Raw genomic sequence first — 25,874 nt, 5'->3', positions numbered from 1 at the left:
TGTCAGCAGCCACGGTAGCTGGTGCTGTGACTGGAGCACTGGCTCTAAGCACTACCCAAATACAGGGAGATGCTTTAGAGTCCCTTCTGAAGATAATTCAGGAGCAACAGGCTCAGCTAGATGACCAGTCAACACTGCTTAAGACACATGCTATGGGGCTCCAAATGCTTGAAGCACACGTGGTACAAATAGAACAGATAATTACCACACTAGCTTTGGAAAGAGAACTCAAGTGTGAAACTACTGGAAGAGTTTGCATTACCACCATTCCGTGGAACAATCTATCCATTCCTAATGCAACACAACTAGCTGGTATGTTCAAACACAACCATTCTACCTGGCTAGAGTGGGTAAATGCAACCGCTCATCTTGAGGCTAACATTACTAAGAGATCTCTACATATAATACAGCTTCAAAATATAGCAGCATTTAAGGTAGGTCAAGTCAAAACAGTGGAACAGACAATAAATACTCTGACTGACACAGTTTTCTCTTGGCTCCCATCCTGGAAATGGTTTAAAATAGGAGCAATATTTTGTATAGTCCTTGTATGCTTGCCTATCTTACAGCACCTCTTCTCAACTGGACAAAATTTCGCCAAGGGATACCTGGCCTTCTGAGAGTAACCCAGCCCACCGGAAATGGAAGAAGAAGAAAAAGAAGACCTCAAATCTGGAAATCAATCCGGGATATGCTCAAGAATGTTCATCCCTTTGGCCCAACGGCTCAATGGGCTTTACAGGGCTATGAGAGCATTTAAAGAAAAAGAAAAGGGAGCGAAACTGATCATTTATCAGGGAAAGAAACTGCACTATAGCAAAGCTTGCAAGAGGAAATGGCCTAACCACAAATTGTTGTTATAACTATGTAACCGCTGCTGCTATAACTACGGGGACCAAAGGGAGGGAACACAGGCAGCGCTGACCCTAAACAAGTGCATTTAAGAAGACACTCAGATGCTTGTAAATGGGAGCACTACTCAGCCTCCCTTCCTGGTCCATAGAGCCTAGTGCCCACTGGGAGAAGCTCCTTGTCTGTAGAGCCTAGTGCCCGCTGGAGCCAGCTGAGTGGCCTTCCCTCCTAGTGCCAGTGTAACAATAAAGAGCATTTAACCTGATTCTTCTCAGTCTCCTCTGTGAACCCTTCGACATCGTCCTGGACAGTCATTGGTGGTGGGAAAGCTGACAATCATCAAAGACACATGAAAATGGAAAGACATCCTCTGTTCATGAATTAGAAGGATTAACATTAAAATGTTTATATTTCTTAGGAACTTTACAGAAAAACCGCAAGTCCTATCAAAATACCAATGGCATTTTTATACAGTCAGAAAAACAAATTCTAACATTCATAAGGAACTACAGAAGACCCAGAGCAGCCAAAGTGATCCTACACAAGAAAAAATATACAAAGCTGGGGGCATAACAATACCTGATTTCACAAAGGTCTAGTAAATAAAATAGGATGAACCTGGAATGAAGATGTATACAAAGATCAACGAAAACAGAGAAAAATACATAAATACAAACATACATACATAACAGCTAAATGATTTTGATGAGAATCCCATAGTCTTTTCAATAAGTGGTGCTGACAATACCAGATATACATATGTAGAAGAATGAAATTAAATATCTACATTTCACCACACATAAAAATCAACTCAGATGGATCAAGGACCTAAAACTGAGACCTGAAAATACAAACTTGCTGGAATAAAACATAGGGAGACATCTCTTAAAAGTGGTAGAGGCAATGACTTTTTGGTTAAAACCCCAGAAGTTCAGGCAGCAAAAGTAAAACTAGATGAATGGGACTACATCAAACACTGAAGCTTCTGTACAGCAAAGAAAACAGTAACAGAGTGAATAAACAACCAATGGAAAGGGATAAAATACTTGCAAACTACTTATCCAACAAAGGATTAATATTCAGAATATATCAGGAACTCAACAAACTCAAAATCAAGCATCCAATGCAGTTAAGAAATGGGCACAAGGGGCCTAAAAAGACAATTCTCAAAAGAAAAAATACAAATGGCCAGCAAATATATGAAAAACACTATTACTAGCCATCAGAGAAATGAAAAGAGGGGCTCACACTGTGGCACGGTAGGCGAAGCCTCTGCCTGCAGGGCCAGCATCCTATGTGGGCACTGGTTCATGTCCCGGATGCTCTTCTTCTGATCCTGCTCTCTGAATATGGCCTGGAAAGCAGTGGAAGATGGCTGAACTGCTTAGGTCCCTGCAACCACGTGGGAGACCTGGAAGAAACTCCTGGCTCCTGGTTTTGGATGGGCTCAGCTCTCGCCATTGCAGCCATCTGGGGAGTGAACCAGCATATGGAAGACCTTTGTGTGCCTCCCTCTGTGTCTGTTAACTCTGTCTCTCAAATAAATTTAAAAAAAAAACTTTAAAAAAGAAATGCAAATCAAAACCCCAAAGAGATATCACCTCATAATGCTACAATGCCTATCATAAAGAAAAAGTAAAAAATTCTCACAAGGATATGGAGAAAGGAGAACTCTCGTATACTGAGCATGGGAATCCAAATGAGTACAACCCCTGCAGCAAACACCGTGGAGATTTCTAAAAACTAAGAATAGAACTGCCATATGACTCAACAATCTCAATACTCAGTATATGTCCAAAAGACATGAAATCATTGTATCTAAGACATACCTGCTCCACCATGATTACTGCAGCACTGTTAACAATGGCCAAGATATGGAATCAATCAACGTATCCACCAGCAGATGAAGACATCAAGAATTTGTTGTGTATATACTAAATGGAATACTATTCAGCCATTTAAAAATGAAATCCTGTCCTTTGCAGCAAAATGTATGCAACTGGAGGATATCGTGTTTAGTGCAAAAAGCCAGACACAGAAAGACAAATAACACATGCAAACCTTCACATAAGCAAGCTAAAAACCCGAATGCATAATGATTAATACAGGATGGCAGCCACTGCAGGGGATGAAGGGAGTTTTGATGAGGGGCACAAAATCAGAGTTAGATCAAAGGAATAAGTTCCTATTGTTACACAGCACAGTAAGAAGACTAGCTCACAATAACCTCGAATGTATTATATGAACATACAGAAGAAATTCCAAGTCTTCCATCATAAAATATTGACAAAGGAAGGGAAATGTTGATTATCTCATTTTTCATCAGGACACATTGCAGACATGCACCCAGACCTAATACTGTAGCCCTTAGGTAGGTGAAATTATTGTTAATGTCAAAATTTTCAGAAAACAGAACCATACCATGAACCAGCAACACCACCACTGGGTACATGTCCCACAGAAAGGAACTAAGCAGTTCACCTATCTACAGTCCCATTTTTGAAGCACATTTTCAGCCATGAGGGATAGAGCAGGGAGCAGTCTGGTGTGGTTATCAAGGATAATAATCACTTGCCTCTTGCAACAGCAGACCAATCAAATCCACCCGCCAGGTGGCATGTGAGAGTAATCACCTCTCCAAATGCCACCACGGGAGAAAAAGGAATGATGGAAGTTTTGTCTGCAAAGCAGACATTCCTGGGGGACTTTCCAACTGAGTTGGATGGAATAGGAAAACCACAATCAGAAATCCAAAATGACAGCCATAAGATGTCCCCAAATCAGATATGCCTGGGTCAAGAAACTCATTCTGGTACCACAATAGGACAATGTCCCCAAATCAGATATGCCCAGCAGTTCAAACTCATTTTGGTACCACAGTCTCCACTATGAGGGCAGGGATGCAGAAAAAGTAGACTGCATTTTTGTCTCACTAAAAGGGAATAGTATCTTGGCAAACAAAATGAGTTGAGAGTTCATCAGATGAAGGGGTCAAGAGTTTGTTGTATATATATGAAACAGAATACTATCCAGCCATTTGAAAAGAATGACACCCTGTCACTTGAAGCAAGACGTATGGAACTGGAGGTAAGTGAAAACAATCCAATACCAGGGGATTCCAATTCAATCCCATCAAAGTGGCATGTGCCAATGCCATCTCACTATTCCAAGTGATCAATTTCAGTTCACAATTGATCATAATGAAAGGACTAAGAGTCAAAGGGAGCACATAAACAAGTCTAGTATCTGCTAATACTAACCGATAGAATAAATAAAGGGGAGAGTGATCCAACATGGGAAGTGAGATACTCAGCAGACTCATAGAATGGCGGATGTCCTAAATAGCACTCTGGCCTCAGAATCAGCCCTAAAGGCACTCGGATCTGGCTGAAAAGCCCATGAGAGTATTTCAGGCATGGAAAGCCAAGACACTCTGGCAAAAAGATCTCTGTGAGTGAGATCCCAGTGGAAAGAACAGGTCTTCAAAGAGGGAGGTGCCTTTCTCTGAAGGGAGGAGAGAACCTCCACTTTGACTATGACCGTGTCTAAACAAGATAAGAGTCGGAGAACTCAAGGGGCTTCCATAGCCTTGGAAACTCATGACTGGTGCATAGGGAGATTACTGATGCCATAAACAGGAGTGTCAATTTGTAAAGTCAACATCAGGAGTCACTGTGCACTTACTCCTCATGTAGGATCTCTGTCCTTAATGTGCTGTACACTGAGGCTTAATGCTATAACGAGTACTCAAACAGTATATTTCACTTTGTGTTTCTATGGGGGTGCAAACGATTGAAATCTTTACTTAATGTACACTAAACTGATCTTCTGTAAAAAAAAAAAAAGAAAAGAAAAGAAAAGAAAAGAAATTATCAATTCCCAACTTGACTCTCACTGGGATTAAACATGACAATAGGTCTGATCTGATTTCATCATTGTTTTAAAAAAATCATCTATTATTTTTCACTTTATGTTTCTGTGTGGGAGCAAACTGTTGAAATCCTTACTTAAGGTATACTAAGCTGATCTTCTGTAATAGATAATCGAAAATGAATCTTGATGTGAATGGAAGGGGAGAGGGAGTGGGAAAGGGGAGGGTTGTGGGTGGGAGGGACGGTATGGGGGGGGAAGCCATTGTAACCCATGAGTCGTACTTTGGAAATTTATATTCATTAAATAAAAGATAAAAAAAAATAAAAAAAAACAATCCAGACACAGAAAGAGAAATACTGTACCCACTCCCTCACAAACACAAGCTAAAACAATCAGGGGCCAGTGCTGTGACATGGTAGGTTAAGGCTCTGCCTGTGGTGCCAGAATCCCATGTGGACACCCATCAGTTCACATCCTTGCTGCTCCTCTTCTGAACCAGCGCACTGGTTATGGGTTGAGAAAGCAATGGAAGATGGCCCTAGTGCTTGGGCTCCTACATCCACTTTGGGAGACCCAGAAAAAGCTCCTGGCTCCTGGCTTTGAATTTGTTCTGATGCAGTTGTTGCAGCCATTTGGGTAATGAATGAGCAGAAGGAAAACATCTCTCTGTCTCTCCCTCTCTCTGTAGCTCAGCTTTTCAAATAAAAATAAATAAATCTTTAAATACACCTATGTGAATACATAATAATTAATAAGGGATGTAAGAGATTAGAGGGAAAATGCAAGGAGTTTGGATGATGGGTACCAAATCAGAGTTAGATCAAGGAGTAACTTTCTAATGTTACACAGAATAATGGAGAGGATAGCTCACAATAACTGAGTATGTGTTGAATGAGCATATACAAGAAATTCCAAGACTTCAATCATAAGTACTGACAAATAAAGGGAAATATTGATCATCCCTTTTTAATCAGGACACATTGCAGACATGTACCAAAATGTCACACAGTAGCCTTTAAGTATGTATAATTATTGATTTCAAATTTTTTTTTAAAAAACCCTTCACATGAACTAGAAACTCCATCACTGTGTAAACACCAAATGGACAGGAACTAAGTATTTCAGATACTTTTGGTGCCATGTTTTATGCACCAGGGATGTAGTACCTAGAATCTGATGACAATTTCAGCCATTAACAAAGAAGCAACGAGAAGTCTGGTATAGGCTTACATAACAGTAAGCACCTGCCATTTGCTACAGCAGGTCAATAAAATCCACTTGCCAGGTAGCATGTGAATAATCACCACTCTAAATGTAACCATGCGAGAAGGAGGAATGACAGTTTTTTCTGTACAGCAGGCATTCCTGGGAGAATTCCACAACTGACTTGGATACAACAGGAAACCTACAAGCTCAAATCCAAGTTGATAGGCCTATGATGTCCCAAATCATATAAGCCTGGGAGGCTCCACTATGAAAGCAAGGATGCAGATAATATATAGTGCAGTTTTGCTACATTAAAAGGCAGTAGAATTTTGGCAAGCAAAATAGCTGAGTTGGTCAGGGAGGTTAGGCCAGTAGCACAGGTATCAACAGTGATCCACCAAAGGGGGTACTCCAACGTAAGGGTATGGATGGTCCAGTCTGAGGCCACAAAAGGCCATTAGCAATTGGTGATGTCCCTAGAATTGGTGGACATGTGACTTTCAAGATGGCCTTGAGTGTGGGTGGACTGCTCAATGTCAAGTAGGATGATCACAAGTTCTGCCCCTTGAGACACATGACACTACCCCTGTATCTGGAAGGAGGTAGCTGATGTGAGATGACTGATGGTGGCTCTCCAAATAGACAAAGTGTCTGACATCCTCATTAAGGACACAGACTCCTCAGGGTGTGGGTTTGTTTGGTCTCTGAAATACCACTTCCATTTAACAAGAGATTATCAGTGGCTGGAGGCAAGGACCCAGCTCATGATGCTGAGGGAGGTAGTCCAAACTCTCTGTGAGTCAAACAGTAGGGTCACTAATAGCTCAAAGCTAATTTGAAGTCCTTTACCCCCGTGACCCTCAGAACCAAAAACTATCCACAGAGTAGTCCTTAGTTTTTTCTTTGGAAGTGTGCCTGACCAAGGTGCATCCTTGTGGGTGACTGGTGAGATAGGTGGGTCTTAGGGTTCACTAGAGGTGAGGAAATTGGTGTTATTAGAAGGTGAAAATGTGCTGGGCTTCCTTGGTTGAAACCGAATCACTGAGGAAAAGGAGATATATGTGGATTTCTTGAGGATTTTTTCTGAATTCCTTTTTCAAAATATAGACCAAAAATTTGAGGTTGCAAGATCTCATCTCGTATGGAACTAAGGTCCACACCCACTCGGTCAAGAAGTCAGTTGCTGATGTTCGAGGCCCATTTTTCCTCCTCCTCTTGATTATCAGTTGAAACGATGTCCTCAACATAGTGTCACAGATGGATGCTAGGTGACAACTGAAGGCCAGCCAGAGCCTGGTAACAGACCATGAGCCCTGCAGGACCATAGAAGCAGCCCACTTGAAGTCTCATAAAGGTGCATTGTTGGCCTTTAAATGAAAAAGTAAATGGTGGGGCTGGTGCTATGGTGCAGCGGATTAATGCCTTGACCTGAAGCACCAGCATCCCATGTGGGTGCCGGTTCGAGATCCACCTGCTCTACTTCCCATCCAGCTCTTTGCTATGGCACAGTAGGTAAGGCTTCAGATAACAATGCTTCCATTTCATACTGTAGTGCTGGGTCATGCCCAGCTACTCTATTTCCAGTACAGCTTCCTCCTAAGGTGCATGGATAGACAGTGGGTGATGTCAGAAGATCTCAGCCCTCTGCAACCTATGTAGGAGAAGATGATGGAGATCCTGCTCCTGGCTTCACCTTGGCTAATCTGTAGCTTTGCAGCCATTTGGAGAGTGAGGTAGTGGGTAGGATGATATCTCTGTCTCTCCCTCAATAATATTTTTTTCCAAACAAAAATCATTAAAATATAACAATGGCCAAGGAACTGTGACAGAGTTGTTAAGATGCCATTTGGTTTACCCATGTCCCATATCAGAGCGCCTGGATTTCAGTATAATCTTCCTGCAGTCAGGTTCCTGCTAATGTACACTCTGATGGAGAGCAGGCATTGCGTCAGTTACTTAGGTCTCTTCCAACAATATAAGAGAACTGGATGCAGTTCTTGGCTTCTGACTTTGGCCTAGCCCTTCCATAATGTTTGCAGGCTTTGGTCATGAGGCCAACAGATGGAAACATCTTTCTCTATCTCACACTGCCATTCTAATCAGAATATAAAGGCTTCAATTCACTGTATTTGGCATGGCAATTAAAGACATCATTTTTGGTGGCAGCATCCCATCACAGAGTATCCAGGATCAATACCTGTCACACATTCAAATCCAGGTTCCTGCTCATGCATACCCTGGGAAACAACAGAGGATGGCTCAGATACTTGGGCCCTTGCCACTCAAGTGGAGTGATCCAGCCAATGGTAAATCTGTTTTCTTGTCTTTCAATGAAACATAATGAATAATGCTTAAGTAAGTGAATAAATAATTCCACTGGGTCCAAGGCAGCTTGTTTGGGACTGTCCAAGGGGCAGCTTTGCCATTCGGGGGTGGTGGCTGCACATACTCGCTGAAGAATGCCTAACAGCCTCAGTAGCTCTCTTTTGTTCTTAATTGTACACTGTCCATTGAAACAAAGAGGCTCCTGCTGTAGTGTGGTGTTTCACATGCTCTGGACACCCATTGCAGCAGAAAAAGGGACAGTTTATGTTCACCCTCTGTGCAAACATAACACCATCTGTTTGTGCTTTCCAGACAAGTTGGACAGGATCTTGATGTAGTTCAGTGAGAGCTGCCAGCTGCCAACTCTGTTGCCTGGTGATTTATAGACTACTTCCTGTCAGGAACACAGCAAGGTTGCCCTTCTCAATGTGGCCCTGTCCAGTCTTTGAGCAGGCTTTGTGTCTCCATCCACAGCAAGGTGGGTACATCTGTGTGGACTTCCTTGGTGTCTGAGATACGGCACTTCACCACCTGAGACAGTTGCAGATGAGGCATCAACTTTCTTCACCATGTCGTGGGTGGTACTTGGCAGCATGTGAGGGGCAGCCAGCAGTCATCTGGTGCATCCAGACTCACCATCCCACAGCACACAAGACTCTGCATTACCCAGGTGGAGGTGCCAATGTCTGAAATGATCCCATGTTACTTAGATGCTGCTGCCAGCAACACTCTGCACACAACCTTGAGTATAGGCCTTCCCTTAAGAAGCCTCACTGTCTCACTGGGAGTCTGTGGAGGGACACGGAAAGCAGTGATAAACCAAAATATTGAGGTTGCAAGCTCTCATCTCGTATGGAACTAAGGTCCACACCCACTCGGTCAAGAAGTCAGTTGCTGATGTTCAACGCCCATTTTTCCTCCTCCTCTTATCAGTTGAAATGATGTCCTCAACATAGTGTCACAGGTGGATAATAGGTGACAACTGAAGGCCAGCCAGATCCTATTAGCAGACCATGAGCCCTGGAGGACCATAGAGGCAGCCCACTGGAAGCTGTGTGGGTGCATGCACCCATTAGCAACAGCAGTCCACAAGTCTACCAGGTACTACTCTAATTCCCATATGGCAAACGACAGAGAAATTCTCCACAGGTAACCTTAAAGCATTTTTGACATGTTCTTATATTTATGACATTACATATTCCACAACACAACTGTTAACAATAACTGAATTCAACAACAATGTAGAATACATGATGTTCTGCATGGAAAAATGTAAACACTCCACCAAAAAATGGTTCAAGATGAAAAACCACTTCAGTGACGTTACAGGTTACAAATCAACATACAGAAACAGTAGCTTTTTTATATTCTAATAACCAGCTTGCCAAAAATGAAATCTAACAATCCCATACGCAATGGGAACAAAAATAAAACATTTAGGAATAAATGCAACCAATTAAGTGAAAGATATCTATAACGAAAATTCTAAAACGCTGAAGAAATAAATCATCAAGGACTCCCAAAATGGAAAAATATAACTTTCACATGGATTGGAAGAATTAGTATAATTAAAATACCTATATTACTTAAAGCAACCTACAAAATAAATGAAATTCCTATCAAACACCAATGACATGTTTTATAGAATGAGAAAATAATCCTAAATTCCCTAAGAAAAAAAAAGTGGAAGTTCTTTCCTCCCTTTAGAGAAAGGCACCTCCTTCTTTGATGGCCCATTCTTTCCACTGGGAACTCACTTGCAGAGATCTTTCATTTGTTGTTGTTTTTTGTATTTTTTTGTTTGTTTGTTTTTTGGCCAGAGCGTCTTGGCTTTCCAGGCCTAAAATACTCTCGTGGGCTCTTTAGCCAGATCCAAATGCCTTAAGGGCTGATTCTGAGGCCAGAGTGCTGTTTAGGACATCTGCCATTCTATGAGTCTGCTGTGTATCCCGCTTCCCATATTGGATCGTTCTCTCCCTTTTTAATTCTATCAGTTAGTATCAGCAGACACTAGTCTTGTTTATGTGCTCCCTTTGACTCTTAGACCTATCAGGGTCAACTGTGAACTGAAATTGATCACTTGGACTAGTCAGATGGCATTGGTACATGCCACCTTGATGGGACTGAATTGGAATCCCATGGCATGTTTCTAACTCTACCATTTGGAAGCCCTCACTTTTTAAATTTTTGGTTTGTTAAGAACAGTGTGAAACTGAAATGGCTCCGTAGTGATTCTCAAAAAACAGTAAAATCCCAAATATGAAAAAAAGCTTATCTTGTATTTACTGTATTCCTCTGATGCTATTCAATTTCACATACTCATGAAAACATACTACCATTTTTCTTAATTAGAGGAATCAATCTAAAATAAATATCCATCCCCATCTTAAAACACAGCATAGTAGCCTTTCGAATGAGCATGACAAGAAAGAACAGTTCAGTTATTTACAGGTTCTGGTTTTGCTTGTCTTAATTAACCATTTTCAAATACCATAATATTAGTTGTGACATTAATCATTTAAACCCCTTAACTTTATACACCAAGTAACATGTTGCTATTTTTACTTACATTTTATCAACAAGAGTTGTACAGATTTATGGGCTAGTGTGACATTTCAATACTCATATAAAATTTGTACTGATCAAATCTACATTAATCTTTTGACATTATTTTATGGATAGAGCCTTGAGCTAACCTTTATTTCATTTTCTAATAACAGATGTAATGGATTACTGTGAGCTACAAACATCCACCTGTATGATTCTAGGAAATTACTCAATAATCTAATGCTACTGCAATAATCATCCGTGTCCATGTTTCCTCCTAGTTTTAATATTGCAATTCATTTCAATCAATAAGGGGGAGGAGCAGAGAGAGAGAGAGAGAGAGAAAGATAAAGACACCACCCATCTAGTAGTTCATTACCCAAATGCCCAAAATACGCAGGGCTGATCTGACCCAGGCTGAAGCTGGGAGATGGTCTCCAATGTGGTAGCAAGAATCTAACTACTTAAGCCATCAGGGGCTGCCACTGGTATCCTGAGCATTGTCTTTCCCACTATGCCAAATGTCTACCCTTCAAAAAACTTTTGGGACATACCCTCATATAGCCCTGGCTTCCAGAGGAGGAGGCCACAGTACCCTGTCTTGACCCCATCACTGCATGGACTCCTACTCTCCAATCACCACACATGTCAAGCTCCTCCTCAACTCCAGCCACAGCATCTGGTTTAAGGGATCCAAATGAAGACACTGGGAACCCTGGCCCACCAGGGTTACCAAACATGCAGTCACTCACTGGACATAAAGGCCCACATCTGAGGCAAAAGCAACCTGGATAACCACATGTCCAAAACTGAAACTGCATCATTGTTACACCACATATTAAAATCAACTCAAAATGAACTGGAAGTCCACACAGAAGATCTGAACACTTACAACTTATAAAATAGAAAATTCCTTGACATTAGCCACAAGAGCGGTTGCTTATGTGTTAACAATTAAACACAGAGAGCAAAAGCAAACAAAAGGAAATGAAACTACAACTAGTAAAGCAATAAAGCAAAGATCAATGAAATGAAAAGGCAAACCAATGAATAGGAGAAAATATTAGCAAACCATATGTGTGATCAAGGGAGTAATACAGGGAATGCATACACTAAGAAGCAAAGAATACAATTAAAAAGGACAAAGGACTCAATCAATGTTTTCCAACAAAGACAATGTACCCAGTGGATATGTGAAAAAGTCCTGAACATTGCTATCATCAGCAAAATGCAAATCAAGATGACAATGGTTATTATCTCATATCTGTTAAACGGCTACTATTAAAAAGTTAAAAGATAACAAGTATTGGGCACAATGTAGAGCACACAGAACACACAGTATTGGAGGGAATGTAAACTGTACCATCCATTAGGAAAAGCAATATGGAAGTTCCTCAAAGAAAATCTAAAAAGGAACAACCTTTATTAGCCATGAATCCAAAAGAAAATCACCATCTCAAAGAACTGTCTGCACCCCCACATTCACTTCAGCATCATTCACAATTCCACGATACGGAAATAACCCAAATGTTTGTTGACGGACCCATAAGGAAAAATGGGATACACACACAGTGGAATCCTCGCCAAACCTTAAAAAGAAAGAAAATACTACTACTTGGCACAAGATGGATCCAAAATCATGGAACTATAGGACATTACAAGGAGTGAAACAAGACACAGAAATAAGAAATACTACATGAGCGCATTTACATGTGGAATATACAAAAGTCAAACTAACACAGTCAGAGAGCAGGATGGTGTTTGTGATGAACTGGGAGCAGGGAAATGAAGAAATGTTAGTCAAAAGATACAAATATATGGTTATGGTGCTGGAGCTGGGGTGTAAAAGCTTGAGCCTCCACCTGACTGCCACCATCTCCTATGGGCACCAGACCGAGTCCCAGCTGCTCCACTTCCCATTCACCTCCCTGCTATGGGAAAGCACTAGAAGATGACCCCATGACTTGGGCCCCTGTGCCAAAGTGGGAGACCTGGGGCCCAGCCCTGCCACTGAATACATTTGAGGAGTGAAATAATGCATGAGATGAGATATTCCTCATCCTCTCTCTCACTCTCTCTGTCTCTGTCTTACTCTCTTTTCTCTATTTCCTGCCTTTCTTTTTTGATTTGACAGGTAGAGTTATTGACAGTGAGAGAGATGGAGAGAAAGGTCTTCTTTCTGTTGGTTTGCTCCCCAAATGGCCCCTAAAGCTGGCACTGCGCCGATCCGAAGCCAGGAGCCTGATGCTTCCTCCTGGTCTCCCATGCGGGTGCAGGGGCCCAAGCACTTGGGCCAATCTCCACTGCCATCCCAGGTCACAGTAGAGAACTGGACTGAAGAGGAGCAATCGGAACTAGAACCTGGCGCCCATATGCGATGCCAGCACCACAGGCAGAGGATTAACCAAGTGAGCCACAGTGCCAGCCCTTGCATTTGAAATAAATCTTAAAAAGTCAAATTTACAATTATGATATAAGGTTTTGAAAATATAATATATGCATCAGGTAACCATTTCACACTGGTTGAAAATTAACTGAAAATGTGATCCCTGAAAAACATAAGAGTGGGAATAAGAGAGGGAAGAGATGTATAATTTGGGACATGCTCAAGCTGACTTGCCCCAAATGGTAGAGTTAGAAACATACCAGGGGATTCCAATTCAATCCCATCAAGGTGGCATGTACCAATGCCATCTCACTAGTCCAAGTGATCAATTTCAGTTCACAATTGATCATAATGAAAGGACTAAGAGTCAAAGGGAGCACATAAACAAGTCTAGTACCTGCTAACACTAACCGATAGAATAAATAAAGGGGAGAGTGATCCAACATGGGAAGTGAGATACTCAGCAGACCCATAGAATGGCAGATGTCCTAAACAGCACTCTGGCCTCAGAATCAGCCCTAAAGGCATTCGGATCTGGCTGAAAAGCCCATGAGAGTATTTCAGGCATGGAAAGCCAAGACACTTGGGCAAAAAGATCTCTGTGAGTGAGATCCCAGTGGAAAGAACAGGTCTTCAAAGAGGGAGGTACCTTTCTCTGAAAGGAGGAGAGAACCTCCACTTTGACTATGACCTTGTCTAAACAAGATAAGAGTCGGAGAACTCAGAGGGCTTCCATAGCCTTGGAAACTCATAACTGGTGCATAGGGAGATTACTGATGCCATAAACAGGAGTGTCAATTTGTAAAGTCAACAACAGGAGTCACGGTGCACTTACTCCTCATGTAGGATCTCTGTCCTTAATGTGCTGTACATTGAGGCTTAATGCTATAACAAGTACTCAAACAGTATATTTCACTTTGTGTTTCTATGGGGGTGCAAACTGTTGAAATCTTTACCTAATGTATAATAAATGATCTTCTTTTAAAAAAAAAGAAGAAATTATCAATTCCCAACTTGACTCTCACTGGGATTAAACATGACAATAGGTCTGATCTGATTTCATCATCATTTAAAAAAATCATCTATTATTTTTCACTTTATGTTTCTGTGTGGGAGCAAACTGTTGAAATCCTTACTAAATGTATACTAAGCTGATCTTCTGTATATTAAGATAATCGAAAATGAATCTTGATGTGAATGGAAGGGGAGAGGGAGTGGGAAAGGGGAGGGTTGTGGGTGGGAGGGACGGTATGGGGGGGAAGCCATTGTAATCCATAAGTCGCACTTTGGAAATTTATATTCATTAAATAAAAATTAAAAAAATTAAAAAAGGAAGGTTTGTGTGAAAATGTATAAAGATCAGACTCATATCAAAACACACACTGCGTGCCTTGAATATACACAATGTTTATTTCTCAGTTATACTGTAATAAGGCTGGAAAAATAAAACATGCAAAAATAGGTTCCTATTCTTAAGATGTAAATAAAACTAAGGAACTTAGGTTAATATTGTGGGGTTTTGGTAGGCTTCATGGGACAGCAATGATTTTTAAAACATTCATGATTGGGGCAGACACTGTGGTGTAGCAGGTGAGGCCACCAAATGCAGTGCCGGCATCCCATATGGGCACCAGTTCAAGTCCCAGCTGATCCACTTCCGATCCAGCTCTCTGCTATGGCTTGAGAAAGCAGTAAAGGATGGCCCAAGTCCTTGGGCCCTTGCACCCACATCGGAGACCTGGAAGAAGTTCCTGGATCCTGGCTTCAGATCAGCACAGTTCTGGCCATTGCGGCCAACTGGGGAGTGATCCAGCAGATGAAACACCTCTCTCTGCTTCTCCTTCTCTCTCTGTGTAACTCTGACTTTCAGATAAATAAATCTTAAAAAAAAATTCATGAACATGACTAAACTAAATTTCAGGCGGTTTATACCTTGAAAGTAAAGATTCAGGAAGTCTATCAAGAGAATATTTAAGACAATATCCAAGTTAACATATTACACTGTCATCTCACCTCCCTCAAACTGAAAACTCAGAAATAGAAAAGGAAAGGAAGTGTATCTGAAGGAAACCAGGAAAGTGAACAGTGAAATGAGAATTATAAATTCCTACATGCTATTCTCCCACCCAGGTGTGTACATTCCTATGTGCATATAACATAATTACATATTACAGGCAGGTTGAGAATTAGCCCAATTAAAGTATGGAACTGAAATGCAGGGCCTGCTTCATCAGTATGTGACCAGTGACACTGCAACTGGACCAATCTCAAAAGAGTATACTCCCTGCTGTCCAAATTCTTACTGAATTTAACTGGAATTTGTGCTTCGTAAATGAAGTCTGATAGGAAGATGGGGCAAGTGCACAGGTTGAGCTCTCACTGACTCACTGGGACAGGTCTTGGTCACAGTCCTCAGGTTCACTGCCCTAAAAAGCCTTCCATTTCCCATCACTGGTGACCACTGTGGCCCTTGGTTCAAAGCAATACTTGCTTGTGGGCATATTATGTTTAGAGAACACACGTTTGGGGAGGCACCATGGTAGTTTCTCACCTAAACTCAATCTCAATATCTAGGGTTTCCATATTTAAATGCATGACAAATTTTTAAACAACACAATCTGCATTTTCAGTTCCTACTAGGAGCTACACATTATGGAGTTAGTTCTGTCAAGGTTTAGAATTTACACTTTCTTACAATTTTCACAATGACATTCTTTCAGTTCATTTTATAATCACAAGAAAGGAAGGAGGAAGGAGGGCAGGATGCTGGGGGGAGGAGGGGAAGGTGGGAAGTATCACTACATTCCTCAATCTCTGTATATGAAATACATGGTATCTCTTCACCTTTATATAAATAAAAATTATTAAAAAAAGAAATTTAGTTGTGAAAACTGCAAGATGAAATATACAAACCAAATGGAGATTCCGAGTATTTAAGTTAAAGAACAAACCAAAACATGACAATACCAAAATATTAAACCAGGATGCTCACAGCAGTATGGCAGGGCCTTCCCCGTGGAATGAGTAGCAGCACAGGTCTACAGCATCTTAGTCACCAGGGGTGGAGCCTCTGCCAGGGTTAGAGGTGCTCACTCTGCACTTGCTTCACTGGATCAATAGGTGGCAATGTCTTCACTGCTCAGGCTGCTTTACAACCCATTTTCATAAATGGCAGGACCCCAGCAGATATCATGAGGTATTTTACTGGAAAACTGTGGATCCCATTACATTTAGCATGTTATCTCTATGTACCTCAAAAATGTAGGGGTCTGCCAAGAATTACTCAAATTCTACCTGCATAGAGCAGAGGGCTATACACCATGAACATTAGTCTACCACAAGAATATTTCTTGGGGACGGCACTGTGGCAGAGCAGGAAAAGCTTCTGCCTGCAGTGCCGGCGTCTCATAAGAGCGCTCGTTTGAGTCCCCACTGCTCCACTTCCGATCCAGCTCTGTGATATGGCCTAGGAAAGTGGAAGACGGCCCAAGAGCTTGGGCCCCTGCACCCACGTGAGAGACCCAGAAGAAGCTCCGGGCTCCTGGCTACATATCAGCTCAGCTCTGACCACTGCGGCCCTATGGGGAGTGAACCAGCAGATCGAAGACCTCTCTCTTTCTCTCTCTCTGCCCCTACCTCTGTGCAGCTCTGCCTTTCAAATAGATAAATAAATCTTCAAAACAACCTTTCTTTCCCCATTTGACACTCACATGTCATCTTCCACAGTAATCAGGGGGGAAATCAAGCAAGGAGATTCATTAGTGTAGGAGAGGTTGCCAATCACATAAAGCTCAATGTTTGTTGAAGCAGCAATTTGAAATTTAACATCATATGTAAGAAAATGTTTACAAAGTTTAAATGTCTTTGAAAGCTGCACTCTGAAAACTACACATATACCAATTCATTGAAGGATTTCCTGGACTCTATGCCTGTTCTCTCACTATAGCACTTTAGTAGAAAGCTTCAAAATATTTCCAATATTGAACCACAAGTCACAGTTTTAGTTTTCCCATTCATAATTATTGAGGCCTACATAACTCACAAACAAAATTGTATAAAGGTGAAACAAAGGCATTGTTTGTAGCAAACTCTCCATCTAGTTTTCCCCCATAGATCTGACTTTCATTAAACAGAGGAAAAGCATCTTAAGATGTATGGCATAAACCACTCTAATTTTGGAATTTCCCCAGAAAGCTTCTATATTTTAACTTCTTCTTAGTAGTACACTAGAAATTGCTAGCCTAGGATTTTTGTGGGAGATGCTAAAGTTTAATGGTGGTCACGGGAGCAGAGGTGTGGAAAAAGTGACGGAATTGAGACATAAAAGCAAAAAGCCAAAGAATCCCACATTCCTGCGGCTTTGAGGAGGGTGTAGGGACCAGCCAGCCTTTGAGATGCCTGGTGATTGTTATCAGAGAACATCTGTGGATTGGGAGCATGAGACAACAAAAGAACAGATGTTTCTTGGTGTGTTGTGTGTGAGGGAAAGGAATTATGGAATCAAGGATCAAGTTTGAAAATAGCCAAAAGGAGAAAACCATGGGCAATATAAACAGGTCTAGCTAATGATGGGAGAAAAAGCCAAGACCTTCCTGAAACACAGTACAGAGATAAGGCTGTCTAGGATGAGAAGGCCAGTGTGAACAAACACTTAGACTTAACATGGGGTCAATTCAACTTCTGGATTTGAATAATTGGCACTAACAGGAACACCGAGAGTGGATAATGAGGAAACTGGAACATCCATGAGGACTTGCACCAAGGGGTAGTTTCTGAGTAGTCACTGGTCAGCATCTCATAAGATGAGGTTCAAGGAATGACCCTTGGGTGTCAACACTAGTAACTGCTAACCAGAAGGAAGGCAGACTTCATTCACCACATACTGTAAGAACCAAACCACAGAACACAATACCTACGGATTTTGAAATTTTGTGTTGTTTAAAACACAGGGACAAATAGGGATTTCATTTCATCAACCGAAGTTTTAGAACCAATTACGTGGCAACCATTGTGGATACTGTGCAGAAACAATGCCCCTGCCTTCTCAAACCTAAAAATGCTCTAAACATATCATAATCCAAATGATTTCAATATTTCATATTTCAAAATCTAATTTAGAAGTAAAAAGAACCTGTATTGAGTTATTCAGAACCTTATAGTTTTATAACTGCAACAAATATACTTAGGAAGTAATGCTGACTTCTAAAAATTTCGGTGCCATTCTCTGATCTAGGTGCTTCTGATGATAAACAGAGTCCCCATACTCCTAGTCAATGCAATAATATGACTGGGACATGTAAATTTTGCATGATATGTCTCCCCACATAACCACATTCATTAACACAATATAACAATGTATTTCTCAGGAACTTTTTCAAAAAATTAGGGAAACACTGGATAGCACAGAGGCAGAATCAGATTTCAGTGGGGCAATGACAACAATATACAACCATCTTTTTGGGTTTGCCACTCAATGCTATCACTGCTGTGTGGCAGAACCTTCAATGCAAACTGAGATAAACTATCTTAGCAAATTAGGAAAAACAGGAAGCAAATCCTGCGAGCAGGAACTTCCTTTCTCGATGACCAGATCCATTTTCTCAGCTCCTATACACTAAGTAGAACTATAAACCCAGCAAATAAAACAAGAGACCTGGAAATTAACACAGTCACTGGGCATCTTAATTGCCCACCCAAAAGAAGATGACTCACCTTCTGGTTCACCCATCCTGGCATCAGAATTCACCCAGGTAGGCTCACACCTCCTGGAACTCTATGTGATACCTCCGAGCACATGTATGTTTTACAATATACAATTTAAAATCTCTTTAGAACATATGATATAAAATTTATAATATATAATAAAAATTTATAATAATATAATATTCAATATATAACGTACAATACAATACACAATTTTTTCTTCCTTCCCCCTGGCTCCTGAAGGCCCAAGTGTCCCCTGCCTGTGTCCAGGACCGGCATATGATATGCACAAGCATTTCAAGAAGACTCACCAGGTGAGGATGGACAAACCTGAGGGTCCTGTGGAATCCACTGCCACTCCCCGACACCAGCAGTCCGGCCCTTCCTGCAGTGTTGTTCTTGGCTGCTCACCTCCTTATTCTTAGTGCCAGGGCTTAGCACACGTTCCAATGAAGAACTCCATGACGCTGGACACTATGAAGAGAAAAGGCAAACAGCAGCACTGAGCACCCTTTTTATAAACTCAGAAGTCAATGGCATGCATCAGTTCTGATTGTCCAATCAGAAAACAAAGACTAAGCCTGCACAGGTCTGCACAGGGGGTATGGCTCCAGGCTTCTCCTGAGCTCTTACTGTCAGTCCCAAGTAGGAAGTGAGGCCAGGCTCCAGTGCGGTGGGGCCACAGGTTGATTGTTTGTTTCACTTTTGTCATGGAAATTATTCCACCATTCCATTTAAAATTTGACAGAGTTTTTCTCTTTGGGTACCATATATACTCACCTGCTTTTTCTCCTGAGAGTGTTAAATAAAGTGAAATTGCTTTCATACAACTCATGCATTGGGAGTGGTGGTTGTTTTTCAACCTCTGGATTACAGAAAGAAAACAAATATGGGATGCTGGCATTGCAGGTGGTGGCTTAACCCCCTGCACCACAACACTAACCCCTACCCACAGAATTTTAGAAGCCCAATGATTCAGAAACAGATTGTCTCATATGTGGAAGGAAGGCAAATGTATAGTTCCGGTAAGTCAGAATTATTTTCACTGCAGTAAACAAGAAAACACAAGATATTTCAACTAGATGATGAGGTGTCAGATATCACACAAAGGATTCATTTAGCATCATCGTTACCACTGCTCTATCTTTTCCTCTAACAATTGGTTTAGACGCTGGCTTTAAGTTTGTGGCCAGCCTTGGAAAGCTGGAAATCTTGATGCCAAACACATGTGAGATGAAATTTAATATAGAGGCATACCAGCTAGAACCACAGCCTAGACCTAATTCTAGTGTTTACCTCTTGGCGATAATTAGAAATCATGAACTATATATAAGTAAGAAAACACCATCTCCACCTCCAGATTCCACATTAAGCACCATGTGCACTGACCAATAATGCTTTACTCCCTCCTCTTTACTAAAAGAATAATAAAAATAAGTCTATGATTGCTGCACTATGTTTATAAGATACCTCTGCTTAAAGATCCACCATTAAATACAAAATTTCAAGGTTGTAGAATAACTCTAAGAGGTTTCTAACTCAGAGAAAGTTCCAGGAGGCATGGTCAGGCCTATCCTTGTCTCTAGAAAAGTGGGCAAACCCTCAGGGCCACAACTATTCCCACAACCCCCAAGGGGACTCAAAAACATGTGAGTGAACAATATTGAAAAGTCACAAGTTGAGAGACTGTGGACTAACGGAACCCTGACAACCATCTAAATTAAAAGAGAACCATCATGCAGACATTGTGCAGATACCACACTACCTGTGGGTAAGACTTCCCAAGTGTGCACAGCACCAGCCCTGGAAATGCCAGTCACAGAGTGCAATGGTGCCCACGGGAGCTGTGCAGTGTGACCACTTTGCCAGTAATAACATCTCTACCCAACAGCTCTCAAGTAGCTCATGAGTATAATAGCTCCATCGTGTAAAAACTAGCAGAAGTGATTTTTACAGTTTCAAGAATATCTATCAGCTCACCTCACACAAGTCAGTATGTGTCATTTCTGGGGAACACTTTATCAGCAAACTTCAACAAAAATTTCAGTCAAGGTTTTAGGTCAGTGAGTACTGTGGGTCTGCAAGATTCTTTTTCTTTCTGCTTGAGGCTTCCTTTGAATGGTTAAAGGTTCTTGTTTTAAAACATTTCATATATTTTAGAGGAAGACCTACAGAAAGAGAGGGAGAGACAGAGAAAGAGAAACGGCTTCCATACACTAGTTCACTCCCCAAATGGCCACAATGCCCAGGGCTGTGCCAGACTGAAGCCAAGAGCCAGGAGCCTCTTCTGGCTTTCCGACGTGGGTGCAGGAGCCCAAGCACTTGGGCTACCTTGTGCTGCCCTCCCAAGTGCATTAGCAGAGAGCTGGATTGGAAGTTTAGCTGGGACTTTGAATCAGTGTCCATATGGGATGCTGGCATCACGGGCGGTGGCTTTACCACCTAAGCCACAATGCTGGCAACAAATGCTCTTATTTTTTACTTTAAGATTTACAAAACTACCCAGAAATCTAGAAATTTTATAACGCAGCTAATAACTCTGAAAGGAAGAGAGTTAATAATGGGTGCAGTAGGGCATCTGGTACAATGGTTAAGGAGAAACTACCTGACCTGCTGAGTGGACAGTGCTGCCTGTGACTGTCCTCCAAACTTTATTTTCAGCTGTGAGCACCAGAGCTTTGAAAGCACATTTAATAATGTACAACACAAAGACGCAGAACAAAGGGCAGTCAGGCGCAAGAGTGCACTGCTCTAGTCTTATCTACACTGAAGGTGCGGAGGTCTGTTCAACACCTGTGTAAATTTCAACAAAGTCAGCCTTGTGGTAGGGAGAGAGCTGGCATGCAACGCCACTTCATTCTACAGAATGCTGACAGAGACTTGCTGTCTAGTGGTTCAGATGCTGCGTTCTAGTGGTTCAAGTGCTACTGTACATGAACAGCATCACTCTTTCAAAGACACACACATGAGGTTCACAGTTTCATTCGCCTCAAGATGGCATTTGACAAAGAAAGTAGGTAGCTCAATTATCTCCCTCTAGCAAATCAAAAGTCAGTGCAGCTCCCGGGATTCTTCTGGAACTTGCCTAACTGGCTCTTTTCTCAGGCCTTCTGTACTTGCTATTGCCAGACCCAGCTGGATGGGGCCTTCTACAGGTTATCATGGGGCTCATGCTTTACTGCACGTGGGTCTCTATTCAAGAGTCCCATCAGAAAAGAACCTTCCAAGACCATTCGAGTGGCATCCTCTCCTGCACCTGGTCTCCCCACACACACCTCCTCCCTTGTCCTTTTCTCTGCTTTATTTTTCATCTGAAGTCTTCACCATACTTGACATTACATGCTACTGGATGTGTTCAAGGCTGACCCACTCTAGAATGCAAGCTCATGAAGGCAGAGCATGGTCTTGTTTATCATGCTATTCTCAGGGTCCATGGCCAGTAACAGCCTTCAATAAACATTATCTGAATTAATAAACAGGAATGGAAGCCAAACACTTCTGTTTCTAGCTTAACAGATGCTCACCTCCCTGTTAGCTTTAACAGACTCCTCTACACTGCCTATCCTTGGTGTGCCAACAGGCAGTGATGGAAGGGCAGCTCTCCCCTTCCGTGGCGCTGCAGCATTAAGTTGTTATAAGACCATCTCCCCACCCTTCTGAGGCTATGCTCCATACTAGTGAAAAGACACAGTTTTACCAGAAATCAACCCAAACATCTACAGCCAACTTATATTTGATCAAGGATCTAAAACCAATTCCTGGGGCAAGGACAGTCTATTCAATAAATGGTGCTGGGAAAACTGGATTTCCACGTGCAGAAGCATGAAGCAAGACCCCTACCTTACACCTTACACAAAAATCCACTCAACATGGATTAAAGACCTAAATCTACGACCTGACACCATCAAGTTATTAGAGAACATTGGAGAAACCCATCAAGATATTGGCACAGGCAAAGAGTTTCTGGAAAAGACCCGGGAGGCACAGGCAGTCAAAGCCAAAATCAACTATTGGGATTGCATCAAGTTGAGAAGTTTCTGTACTGCAAAAGAAACAATCAGGAGAGTCAAGAGACAACCGACAGAATGGGAAAAAATATTTGCAAACTATGCAACAGATAAAGGGTTAATAACCAGAATCTACAAAGAGATCAAGAAATTCCACAAAAACAAAACAAACAACCCACTTAAGAGATGGGCCAAGGACCTCAATAGACATTTTTCAAAAGAGGAAATCCAAATGGCCAACAGGCACATGAAAAAATGTTCAAGGTCACTAGCAATCAGGGAAATGGAAATCAAAAGCACAATGAGGTTTCACCTCACCCCGGTTAGAATGGCTCACATTCAGAAATCTACCAACAACAGATGCTGGCGAGGATGTGGGGAAAAAGGGACACTAACCCACTGTTGGTGGGAATGCAAACTGGTCAAGCCACTATGGAAGTCAGTCTGGAGATTCCTCAGAAACCTGAAGATAACCCTACCGTTCAACCCAGCCATCCCACTCCTTGGAATTTACCCAAAGGAATTTAAATTGGCAAACAAAAAAGCGGTCTGCACCCTAATGTTTATTGCAGCACAATTCACAATAGCCAAGACCTGGAACCAACCTAAATGCCCATCAGTGGTAGACTGGATAAAGAAATTACGGGATATGTACTCTTTAGAATACTATACCGCAGTAAGAAACAACGAAATCCAGTCATTTGCAATAAAATGGAGGAATCTGGAACACATCATGCTGAGTGAAATAAGCCAATCCCAAAGGGACAAATACCATATGTTCTCCCTGATTGGTGACAACTGACTGAACACCAAAAAGGAAACCTGTTGAAGTGAAATGGACAATATGAGAAACGGTGACTTGATCAGCATAGCCCTGTTAATGAACAACTCAATACATTATCCCTCTTAGTAGTTTTTTTGTCTGTTCTACTTAATATGACTGGTTTAATTCTGTAATTAATACACAGTTATTCTTAAGTGTTGAAATTTAACTGAAATGTGATCCCTGTTAAACATAAGAGTGGGAATAAGAGAGGGAAGAGATGTACAACTTGGGACATGCTCAAGCTGACTTGCCCCAAATGGTAGAGTTAGAAATATACCAGGGAGCCGGCGCCGTGGCTCAATAGGCTAATCCTCCACCTTGCGGCGCCGGCACACCGGGTTCTAGTCCCGGTTGGGGCGCCGGATTCTGTCCCGGTTGCCCCTCTTCCAGGCCAGCTCTCTGCTATGGCCAGGGAGTGCAGTGGAGGATGGCCCAGGTGCTTGGGCCCTGCACCCCATGGGAGACCAGGAAAAGCACCTGGATCCTGGCTCCTGCCAGGATCAGCACGGTGCGCCGGCTGCAGCGGCGGCCATTGGAGGGTGAACCAACGGCAAAGGAAGACCTTTCTCTCTCTGTCTCTCTCTCTCACTGTCCACTCTGCCTGTCAAAAAAAAAAAAAAAAGAAATATACCAGGGGACTCCAATTCAATCCCATCAAGGTGGCATGTACCAATGCTATCTCACTAGTCCAAGTGATCAATTTCAGTTCACAATTGATCATAATGAAAGGACTAAGAGTCAAAGGGAGCACATAAACAAGTCTAGTACCTGCTAATACTAACCGATAGAATAAATAAAGGGGAGAGTGATCCAACATGGGAAGTGAGATACTCAGCAGACTCATAGAATGACAGATGTCCTAAATAGCACTCTGGCCTCAGAATCAGCCCTAAAAGCATTCGGATCTGGCTGAAAAGCCCATGAGAGTATTTCAGGCATGGAAAGCCAAGACACTCTGGCAAAAAAAAAAAAAAACCACCTCAATGAAAGATCTCCACGAGTGAGATCCCAGTGGAAAGAACAGGTCTTCAAAGAGGGAGGTACCTTTCTCTGAAGGGAGGAGAGAACCTCCACTTTGACTATGACCTTGTCTAAACAACATAAGAGTCGGAAAACTCAAGGGGCTTCCATAGCCTTGGAAACTCATGACTGGAGCATAGGGAGATTACTGATGCCATAAATAGGAGTGTCAATTTGTAAAGTCAACAACAGGAGTCACTGTGCACTTACTCCTCATGTAGGATCTCTGTCCTTAATGTGCTGTACATTGAGACTTAATGCGATAACGAGTACTCAAACAGTATATTTCACTTTGTGTTTCTATGGGGGTGCAAACTGTTGAAATCTTTACTTAATGTATAATAACGGATCTTCTCAAAAAAAAAAAGTAGAAATTATCAATTCCCAACTTGACTCTCACTGGAATTAAACATGACAATAGGTCTGATCTGATTTCATCATCATTAAAAAAAATCATCTATTATTTTTCACTTTATGTTTCTGTGTGGGAGCAAACTGTTGAAATCTTCACTTAATGTATGCTAAACATATCTTCTGTATATAAAGAGAATCAAAAATGAATCTTGATGTGAATGGAAGGGGAGAGTGAGTGGGAAAGGGGAGGGTTGCGGGTGGGAGGGACATTATTGGGGGGAAGCCATTGTAATCCATAAGCCATACTTTGGAAATTTATATTCATTAAATAAAAGATAAAAAAAAAGGAAAGACACAGTTTTACCATCTAAGCTACACACGGATTCAGCGAGAGCACATGGGTTGCTGTGCCACCCTGGCATCCCAGAAGATCCCACAATCCCCCCCAGGAAGCACTCAGCTCCACCCTGAGGTAGCACTCATAAATCCACCATGTGTGTCTATGATCACAGTTGGATATCCAAGTGGTCACACAGATCCCAGGAACTCTGTTACATGTTTTCTGGCATCTGAACACTCAGAGTCAACTCAGTACAACATTTCCAGTGGCCAGAGCCTCAACACCTAGGACCAAGCAGCTCAGAACATGTCTTGGGGGTGGGGGCAGTGAACTTCCCAAGGCAGGAAATGTTCAAGTTGCACAGAAAGTCTTGACCTCTGATCCAAAATCCATTTGTGGGGCCTGGAGGTCACCTTAGTTATAAGGGGGCTGTTC

General features: G+C 41.9%; 1 pseudogene across 1 annotated transcript in view; it reads right to left on the bottom strand.

Moving 5' to 3' along the window:
- Window positions 1-25,874, bottom strand: part of LOC149120570 (A-type voltage-gated potassium channel KCND3-like) — a 129,806-nt pseudogene that overhangs the window by 50,979 nt on the left and 52,953 nt on the right. Inside the window, exon 4 of the transcript XR_016225735.1 lies at window positions 19,223-19,366. The product of XR_016225735.1 is annotated as an A-type voltage-gated potassium channel KCND3-like (transcript). The remainder of the gene's footprint in view (window positions 1-19,222; window positions 19,367-25,874) is intronic.

Source organism: Oryctolagus cuniculus, chromosome 19 (assembly GCF_051225735.1).
Source record: "Oryctolagus cuniculus isolate XC-2025 breed Fujian yellow rabbit chromosome 19, ASM5122573v1, whole genome shotgun sequence".
Taxonomy (NCBI): domain Eukaryota; kingdom Metazoa; phylum Chordata; class Mammalia; order Lagomorpha; family Leporidae; genus Oryctolagus; species Oryctolagus cuniculus.
This window is presented reverse-complemented; position numbering and strand designations above follow the sequence as displayed.